This window comes from Danio rerio, chromosome 5 (assembly GCF_049306965.1).
Source record: "Danio rerio strain Tuebingen ecotype United States chromosome 5, GRCz12tu, whole genome shotgun sequence".
NCBI lineage: Eukaryota > Metazoa > Chordata > Actinopteri > Cypriniformes > Danionidae > Danio > Danio rerio.
The window spans coordinates 31,337,246-31,346,360 of NC_133180.1; the positions used below are offsets into that span (position 1 = coordinate 31,337,246).

The 9,115-nt window shown below is 36.4% G+C and overlaps 1 long non-coding RNA gene across 3 annotated transcripts; it reads left to right on the forward strand.

The window, feature by feature from the left end:
* Positions 1-4,060: 4,060 nt before the first annotated feature.
* Positions 4,061-8,270, forward strand: LOC103908733 (uncharacterized). 3 transcript variants are annotated; one of them, XR_002458890.3, is made up of 6 exons: positions 4,061-4,119; positions 4,247-4,308; positions 4,781-4,847; positions 5,646-5,698; positions 5,809-5,924; positions 6,516-8,270. It is a non-coding gene; the product is annotated as an uncharacterized lncRNA (long non-coding RNA). The 3 variants fall into 3 exon arrangements; XR_012406905.1 differs by having other exon boundaries at positions 5,651-5,698; XR_012406904.1 differs by lacking the exon at positions 4,247-4,308.
* Positions 8,271-9,115: the final 845 nt, after the last annotated feature.

Below are 9,115 nucleotides of genomic sequence, written 5' to 3' on the forward strand. Positions count from 1 at the left end.
ATTTTTCTGCAACATGAAATAATAAAATGGCGGAACTGGTCTATTCGTGGAGTGTCGTTCTTCATTGTTCTCATGGTTCTTAGAGAGGAAATGTTGTAAAGCGTACAAAAGAAATCAGTTCCTTTAACACAACCTTTATTGTTCTCCACACCCTCACGCTGACCCCTCCGAGTTCACGTTGGTTCACGAGGGACCATTTTCCTATTGAGCGAGCTGCATACTTGAGTAAGCCTGCCAGAAGTCTCGTGTTTCCTTCTGTATATTAAGGGTCAAAGGACAAGTTTCATTAAAGTACCTGATTAAGGGCAGTTTGCCCGGTGGAGGGTGACGGAGAAGGTGTGGAGAGTGAGTGTGCATAAGTGCATGTTGTTATTGTAAAACCAAGGGGTTGCTTCTGTCCATCTGATTGGTCAGTGCTTGTAGTGCGTGGAAACAAGGTATTTACAAGTGTTTCCTGTGAACAATGGTCACCTTTGTGCGTCTTGGCTGAAAGTAGCAGAGTACACTTGTGTGTGTGTGTGTGTGTGTGTGTGTGTGTGTGTGTGTGTGTGTGTGTGTGTGTGTGTGTGTGTGTGTGTGTTTGACTGCTCATCTGGCATATCGCCAAATAAAATTGAACAGGCTGTGCAGAACGAAATTCTCAAAAAGCACAAAGGAGCACCAGCATTCGAAGGAAGGCATGCAGAGAGCTTCAAAAGTGCATTGATTCAAAATAGTCATGACTGCATGTCCACTTTCCTTGACTATGAAGGGAAGCTTTGATTTATATGTGATTATGCATCAGCACAATAACTAAAATGACTTGCTTAAAGCTCAATTATTTATGTTCTTCTTTAGCTCGGTTTATAATTGTTTTTAAAAGGCTGATGTACACATTAGTTGTGAGGTATAGTCTGAGTAGCTAAATTGTGCAGCTATTTTTTAACAAATATGAGAGACAGAAAGATAAGCTGGTGAGGCAGTGGTGCAGTAGGTAGTGCTGTCGCCTCACAGCAAGAAGGTCGCTGGTTCAAACCTCGGCTGGGTAAGTTGGCGTTTCTGTTTGGAGTTTGCATCTTCACCTTGCACTCGCATGGTTTCCTCCGGGTGCTCCGGTTTCCCCCACAGTCCAAAGACATGCGGTACAGGTAAACTGGGTAGGCTAAATTGTCCATAGTGTATGTGTGTGAATGAGTGTGTAGATGTTTCCCAGACATGGGTTGCGGCTGGGAGGGTATCCGCTGCGTAAAACATGCTGGATAAGTTGGCAGTTCATTCCTTTGGGGCGACCCTGGATTTATAAAGGGACTAAGCCGAAAAGAAAATGAATGAATGAAGAAAGAAAGATAAGCTGTCAGGAAAGTATGCCTGTTATTCTAATATTGTTATAAACTTTGCATGTTTCTTAACAAACATGTCACTGTGGCATGAAAGGCAGTTTCAGTTACACAGCGATCAGGAAAGACGAGATCAGCCATTTATATATACAGTGCAGTGCACACATTTGCATACATTGCATACTTTTGGGTCCATTTTTTGTTTGTTTTTGCAGTATTTAACAAGTATTTTACAAGAAGGTATTTTTAAATATATTTTTAGCACAAAATTGTTAACACAAATATGAATTTTTTTAAACTGTTTTTATTAAAGTTTTTATAAACATAGTATACAAATAGCATTTAATTAGAACGTCACACACACAAAAAATAGATAAAAATAATAATAGATAGAAATTAGTAGTTACAGTCTAAAAAGGGGGGTGGGAGAGGGGGGGTAGATAAATAAACTCCAATATAAAGGAAATAACTACAAATCCCCTGACAGTATTTTAAAGATCAAGTAAGTATGTTTCGATTAATGCCCAGGTCTGTTGGAAAATATCTGATTTCAATGGCAAATCTGCAGTCATTTTCTCAAATTTAAATATGTGTTGAATATGCAAAATATGTGAACATGGTCCCCCACTTCTTCACAATCTGTACAGCATTGTGATAACTGTAAGGAACTATAGAATTTAGCAAGCACTAATGGAACTCTGAAGAACCTCATCTTCATCTTCCAGTCGAACTCCTTCCATGTTTGACTGCTAATACCTTTATGACAATTTGTGCATATTTAACACGTTTATATAACAAGAGTTGTCAGATTTATCCTGCATTCATTTTTTTATATAAATGGGCTACATGATTTTAAGTAGGTAGACCATGTTCAATAATATATCAATATTTTTCTAGATTTGTTAGAGATCTTTTAATTATACCACATTGTTTATGGTTTGTGATATAGTGTCACAGTTGCAAATATCTAAAGAAATCATTAGATTTCAGTGTAAATCTGTTAGATAATTGAGAAAAGGATATTAAGGTCTCCCCATTGAAAAGTTGATTAGTTATCTTTAAACCATTCTTTTTCCATCTGCTGAAGACATTATCCATTATAGAAGGACGAAATTCTGGGTTATCTTTAATTGGTACTGCACAAATGGTCTTGGCTAACAGATAATGTTGATTGATTGATTGATTGATCTAAAATCATAATTTAATAATTGATACAATTTGAATACTTTTTTGTATTTTTTGTTAGTAATACGTCATGATGTCATTATTTTGTACATTTGGATCAGATTGCAGCTATGGAAGTTGGAAGCAACACAATTTTTTGACTGAGCTATATAGAGTCTCATGTACCTTTGTATTTTAGTTCTACATTTCTTCAGTAAGCCCTTTTTTAAAAAAAAAAGGTAACGCTTTCTTTTACAACCCGCAAAGTACCGTGTAAGTACAGTGAAATTACAGTGTACTTTTCTGTACGTACTGTGTAAGTATAATGAACGTATGTGTAGGTATGAGGGAACAAACCGTAATGCTTGGGTAAAAAGGGGGTAACAACCAGATGTTCATCACGAAAATTACCGCGTAAGTACAGTGAAATAACGGTGTACTTTTCTGTACCTATAGTGTAAGTATAAATAACGTTTACGTAAGTATAAGGGAACAAACTGTAATGCTTGGGTAATAAGGGGGTAACAACCAGATATTCAGCATGAAAGGTACCGCGTAAGTACAGTGAAATAACGGTGCACTTTTCTTTAAATTGCAAAAGAACAAACCATAATGTTTGCGTAAAAGGGGAGTAACAATAAGATATCCATCACGCAAAGAAGTATATTAAGTTTACGATGTACATTTCTTCAAGTATTGTATACATATAAAGAATTATGCAAGGATGGTGACAACCTATTGCTATCTGCAAATGTACTGTATATGCACCTGCGTGAGTACATTAGTACTCTTATTCAGTGCTTGGGTTTTATATAGGGTGTTTAATGAATAAAAGGTTTAAAACCTGTGAAATTATGAACCCTTATTGTATACTGTATGTATTTTAAATCTGCAATTCAATATAAAATATATTTCCATACACTACTTACCTTATGTTTACTCGTCGATCTCACCAAAGCCACACTCTAAAAAATGCTGGGTTGGTTTTTTAACCCAAATGCTGGGTTGAGACTGCTGGGTAACAAAATTGGGTTGATTCAACCCAATTTGGGTTGAAAATCGATCTTTATCTATAACCCAGCAGTGCTGGGTTGGGAACGCGGACGTGAAAGAGAGCACGCACGTCACGTCAACATGCAGGGACATCAACGTGAGAAACCGCCATTTTCTTTGCGCTGTCTTTGAGGGGAAGCGAGTGAAATTCTGTGTGAGACGTAAGTTATTTAGTGTGTTTTTAACAATTTTCATAAGAAATAACACACTTAGTTTACTTAGTATAATATACACGCGCTTTTTTTTCTGTTTCTCCGCCTGATGGCCGACTTGTTGCTCCGCCTCACGCTGACCTGTGCTCGCCTTATGGCTGAACTGTTGCTCCGAGTCCGCCTGACGAGCCACCTGTTTCTCCGGATCTGTTTCTCCGCCTAACGGCGACGTGTTTCTCCGGACCTGTTTCTCCGCCTAACGGCGACCTGTTTCTCCGGACCTGTTTCTCCGCCTAACGCCCGAGCTGTTGCTCCGCCTAACTCCTGACCTGTGCTCGCCTCACGCCCGACATGTTGCTCCACCTCACGCCCAGCCTGTTGATCGGTGGACGGGTAAGCGCGCATGGCATCGGAAGGAGCTCGAAAAGTATAAGGTAACTAATGAAACTAACGTGAAGCATGTTTGATGACCACTTTATAAACACAACACCTAGGATAATTTAGGAGCTTTTTATTGTAATAAAATACCTTTTGAATGACACAGATTTTTATGTTGGCTAGGTGATGACAGTAAGTAACGTTACTGTGATTTGTGATCTTTCTGGGGTGTTAACTGTAAAGCAGTAAGTAGTATTTTTACTATTGTATTTCTTAAGTTTGTTCATGGATTTTTGTGACAATACTTTGATGCATAAGTGTTGAATTCAGCTTCTAACAATGTTTTTTTTTTATCAAAATATATACAATAATTGTCCTGCTCTGCATGTACATTTTGTTTAGCTGTACATCTGTACATTGAATAGCAAATGTTATTAATTTACTATGAGCATTTTACATTCTAGACGTGATTTGAGCTATCTTTAATTAATCCTGTATGTAAGGGTCGTTTCATGCTAACGGAAATGTCTGAGCTAAGACTAATTCCAACCTAATCATCTTCGACTGCAAAAAGAAAAAGTTTGACCACCGTTTTATGTGACACCCTGGATAATTATTATCATTTAGGAGTATTTTTGTGATATAGTGACTTTTGGCTAACATGATCTTTTTTTACTTAATTTTGCTTAAACGCTTTTATCTGTTATTCTTTTTCAGATGGATAATTGCGTGAAAATCAAACTAAAAGAATGCAATCTTGAGGAGTTAATCCCCACATTTGAAGGTATGTAATAATATTTTACTTGGTTCATTGTAATCATTAGGGCTGCCCTTGTCTAAACATTTGTCTGGTTGACTTGTGATGTTCATTTGAAGCATTAGTTGAATAATTACAGATTTATTAATAAACCATTTATTCATTAATTCATTTTCTTTTTGACTCAGTCCCTTTATTAATCTGGGGTCGCCACAGCGGAATGAACCGCCAACTTATCCAGCATATTTTTTACACAGCGGATTCATGCAGCATACATTGACTTTGCCAGTGTGGACTTTTTTTCTGCAACTAGTGGGTAGCACATTCGCCTCATAGCAACAAGGTCACTTGATCGATCCTTGGCTGGGTCAATAGGCCTTTCTGTGTGGAGTTTGCATGTTCTCCCCGTGTTCGCGTGGGTTTCCTCCAGGTGCCCCGGTTTCCAAAGACGTGGTAAAGGTGAATTAAGTAGACTAAATTGTCAATGGTGTATGTGTGTGAATGAGTATTTGTTTCCCAGTGATGGGTTGCAGCTGAAAGGGCATTCGCTGCATAAAACTTATGCTGGATATGTTGGTGGTTCATTCCATTGTGGTTACCCCAGATTAATAAAGCGACAAAGCTAAAAAGAAAATGAATGAATGAATAATAAATTTTTAGTTGACTAATGGTTATTCAATTATTAGGGGGCAGCCCTAGTAATCATTAGCCACTTCAACACTTTAAACTGAGAGATTGAACTCTAATGCCAATTTGTTTTTGTCTGGTTATTTTTTAAAATCTGCTGTTCATGCAACCAGTGACATTCTCTTGTTTTATTTTTAGCACAGGAGCGAACCTTTCCTCGTTTTTAGGTCAATTTGAATACAATTCAGAGGGTAAGGATTCAATTAAAGGTTTCTCAATGCATAATGATGCATTTAATGCATAATGATTGTCTTAGTTATTTTATTAACAATGAAAATGTTATTTTTATGTTTGTTATTAGGGTGGCATGGGGGCGCAGTGGGTAGTGCTGTCGCCTCACAGCAAGATGGTCGCTGGTTTGAGCCTTGGATGGGTTTCCCCTCCACAGTCCAATGACATGCGGTGTAGCTGAATTGGGTAAGCTGAATTGTCCATAGTGTGTGTGTAAATGAGAGTGTGATGGGTTGCAGTTGAAAGGGCATCTGCTGCGTAAAACATAAAAAGATGTCACCCAAGATGTTCATGTCATTCTTTCTTCAGTCAGAAAGATTTTTTTTTTAGGAAAATATTTCAGCAATTTTATCCATCTTGGACTGAGATTGTGCCTCATTTTTGAAGTTTTTAAAGAAAATTTAAATGCGGCTTCAAATTATACAAATACGGTTGCAAACAGTCCCAGCTCAGGAAGAAGGGTCTTATCTATTCTCATTAAGAAAACACAATTAAATACTTAATAATTTCAAATGCTCATCTTGCCTTACTATTACTTATTAAAAAAAGTTCCTTAGGCAAACCTGTTGTTGCATTGTCATCTTCACTCGGGCCAAAAAATTGCAGCATGGTGCCATGGTCAGTGGTTAACTAATGCCAACACTGGCTGATAGCTTGGTGTGTTATGGCCTTAATTGCTTCTAAAGGTATTTTAGGTGTTCTAAAGTTAACTCTAAAGATATTTAACTTTTACACTTTTGAGTTTTTAATAAATCTTACTTCTATTTATTTTTTCAGATTGGGACCAATATTGCTGAGTATCTTCATCCATTGAATTCAAGAATCTATTGAGTTTCCTCATGTTCTCATCCTTGGAGACCACCACTTCTTTCAAGCCTTTGCTCACGTGCTGTGCTATTTATTATTGCAAAGTACATTACTTGCCAAAGTGGACGTTTGCTATAAAGCATTCTACATCTTTGGTGTGAACTACCCCAAGCAGTGTTCCCTGGTGTGGCAGACTGTGGTTTATGGACATCCTGGGGAGGAGACACTAGCAGTAAGGGTTCTGCTAGCATTAATTTTTGCTGACAAACAGTAATAATTAATACTGTGACCTCACTGCTTCCTTGGATTCTGTGTTCTTTACTTGTACTTTGGATTGTGGGGGAAAAGGAGCACCCAGAGAAAACCCACACGAACACGGGGAAAACATGCAAACTCCACACAGAAACACCAACTGACCCAGCTGAGGCTTAAACCACCGACCTTGTTGCTGTGAGGCAATCGTACTACCCACTGTGCCACCATGACACCCATTTCTAAAGAATAGTTTTAATAACTCATTTCTAATAACTGATTTCTTTTCTCTTTGCTATGATGACGGCACATAATAATGGACTCGATATTTTTTAAGACACTCTACACTGCAGTTACATTGCAACTAATGTTTCTTACAGACTCTTTTATATCTCAGGATTGATGTTTGCACATGATTGTTCGAGTAAAAGTTAAAAAAAGTTTTCCTATTTCAAATTTGTTTTAAAATGCTTCCATCCTCAGGTTTCATTTTAACTTTTATATCTGTTTTTTCTTCAAAACTGCATTTACATTGAACTTGATCATCCTTACTGATGATTGCTTTATATCTCATATATTGATGTTTGCACATAATTGTTAAAGGGAAAGTTATAAAATGTTTTCTTATTTTTTCTTAATATAAAATTTGTATTTTCTTAGTTTTTATTGTTTGTTTTGTTTTTTCAAGCTGTTTGATGCCTTTTCATTATTACTTTCACATATTTTTTTCTGCATTGCAGTTGATGATTTATATGAGAATATGTTGATGTTTGTGCTCAAATTACTTTCTGACTTCAGTCATTTAGATGCATTTTCATTATTACTTCCTTATACTATTGTTTTTCTCTACTCTGCAATAACATTGCAATTGACTTACTGATGATTCCTGATTTATAAATGATGCAAATGTTTTTGAATGTATTTCAAATATGCATTTTCTTAAGGTAATTTGTCTCATTTCAGTCTGATGCATTGTTACTGAACTTTAGTCAGTGTTTCTGTGATACAGTTTGATAAATTTTCACAGAAATCGTCTTAACCCTTTAACAACCCTTTCAAGAAAAAAAAATTGGATTGCATTTCTCAACTGCTAATGTCGCTATTGAACACAATCAGTACATTTTAACACATGTTATAATTTCTAAAATATCAACCTCTACCAAATGATTGATATGTATGTTTATGGTAAAAGTACCAGAATTATGAAAAATCTGAAAAATTATGTGTAAGACCAATTAAAAAAAAAAATATATATATATATATATTTTTATATGTATATAAACATTTTGAACACTAAATCATCTTTTTTCTTATGACTTTAACAGTCATTATTTAAAACAGTAAAAACAAGGTCAACCATTTGGTAGAGCAGGCAGTCAAAGGGTTAATGCTGAGGTGCAGATGGGAAAAATCTCAAATTCATTTGGACACATTTTATCTTTTGTCATAAATAAAATTCCATTACTGAACAACTATGTATTGCTGTAGAATTGTTTTTATTTTAGTGATTTTAATCATCAGTTTCTAGATTAAATTTCTGACCCATTTTGGGTTACATTCAACCCAGCAGTGTAGTAATTTTTAACTAATAGTTGGGTTAAAATCACAACCCAGCATGCTGGGTTAAACTTGTAACCCAACTTGCTGGGTTAAAGTAACCCAGCGTTGGGTTTGTCCCTTTTTTACCCAGCGCTGGGTTACCAAAACAACCCAAATTGGGTTGTTTTCAACCCAGCAGTTTTTAGAGTGCATCAATGTCTCCATAACTCACTATCAACAAATAACTTTGCATGACATTGGCCTACCGTCAGGGTTCAATGCAGATTAAAACAGGCTCGCATCTTTACTGCTGTTGCACAGGGGGGCTAACTGTTGCATTTCAGTAAATGTATAGCTGATGCTTTATAGAAAAATCTAGTAATTTGGTCTTCAATCAATAAAAACTGCTGCTGTAGTTTACTCTGTTCTTAGTGTTCAAGTATACACTAGTATGTTAAAGTTCAGCTTCTTCCCTCTTTGTTCCCTGTAGTTAAAGGGTAAATACAGTATTTGTTCCTCCCTTGTTACCTGTACTTACAGGGTAAATACCACATTTGAGGGTTGTAAATTAAAGTGAAGCTTTGTTCCTCTCTTGTTACCTCCTTGTTACCTGTACTTACAGGGTAAATACCACATTTGAGGGTTGTAAATTAAAGTGAAGCTTTGTTCCTCTCTTGTTACCTGTAGTTAAAGGGTAAATACAACATTTGTTCCCCCCTTGTTCCCTTTAGTTTACAATGTAAAATCTTGAAGGCAGTGAAATAAATATACAAACACAC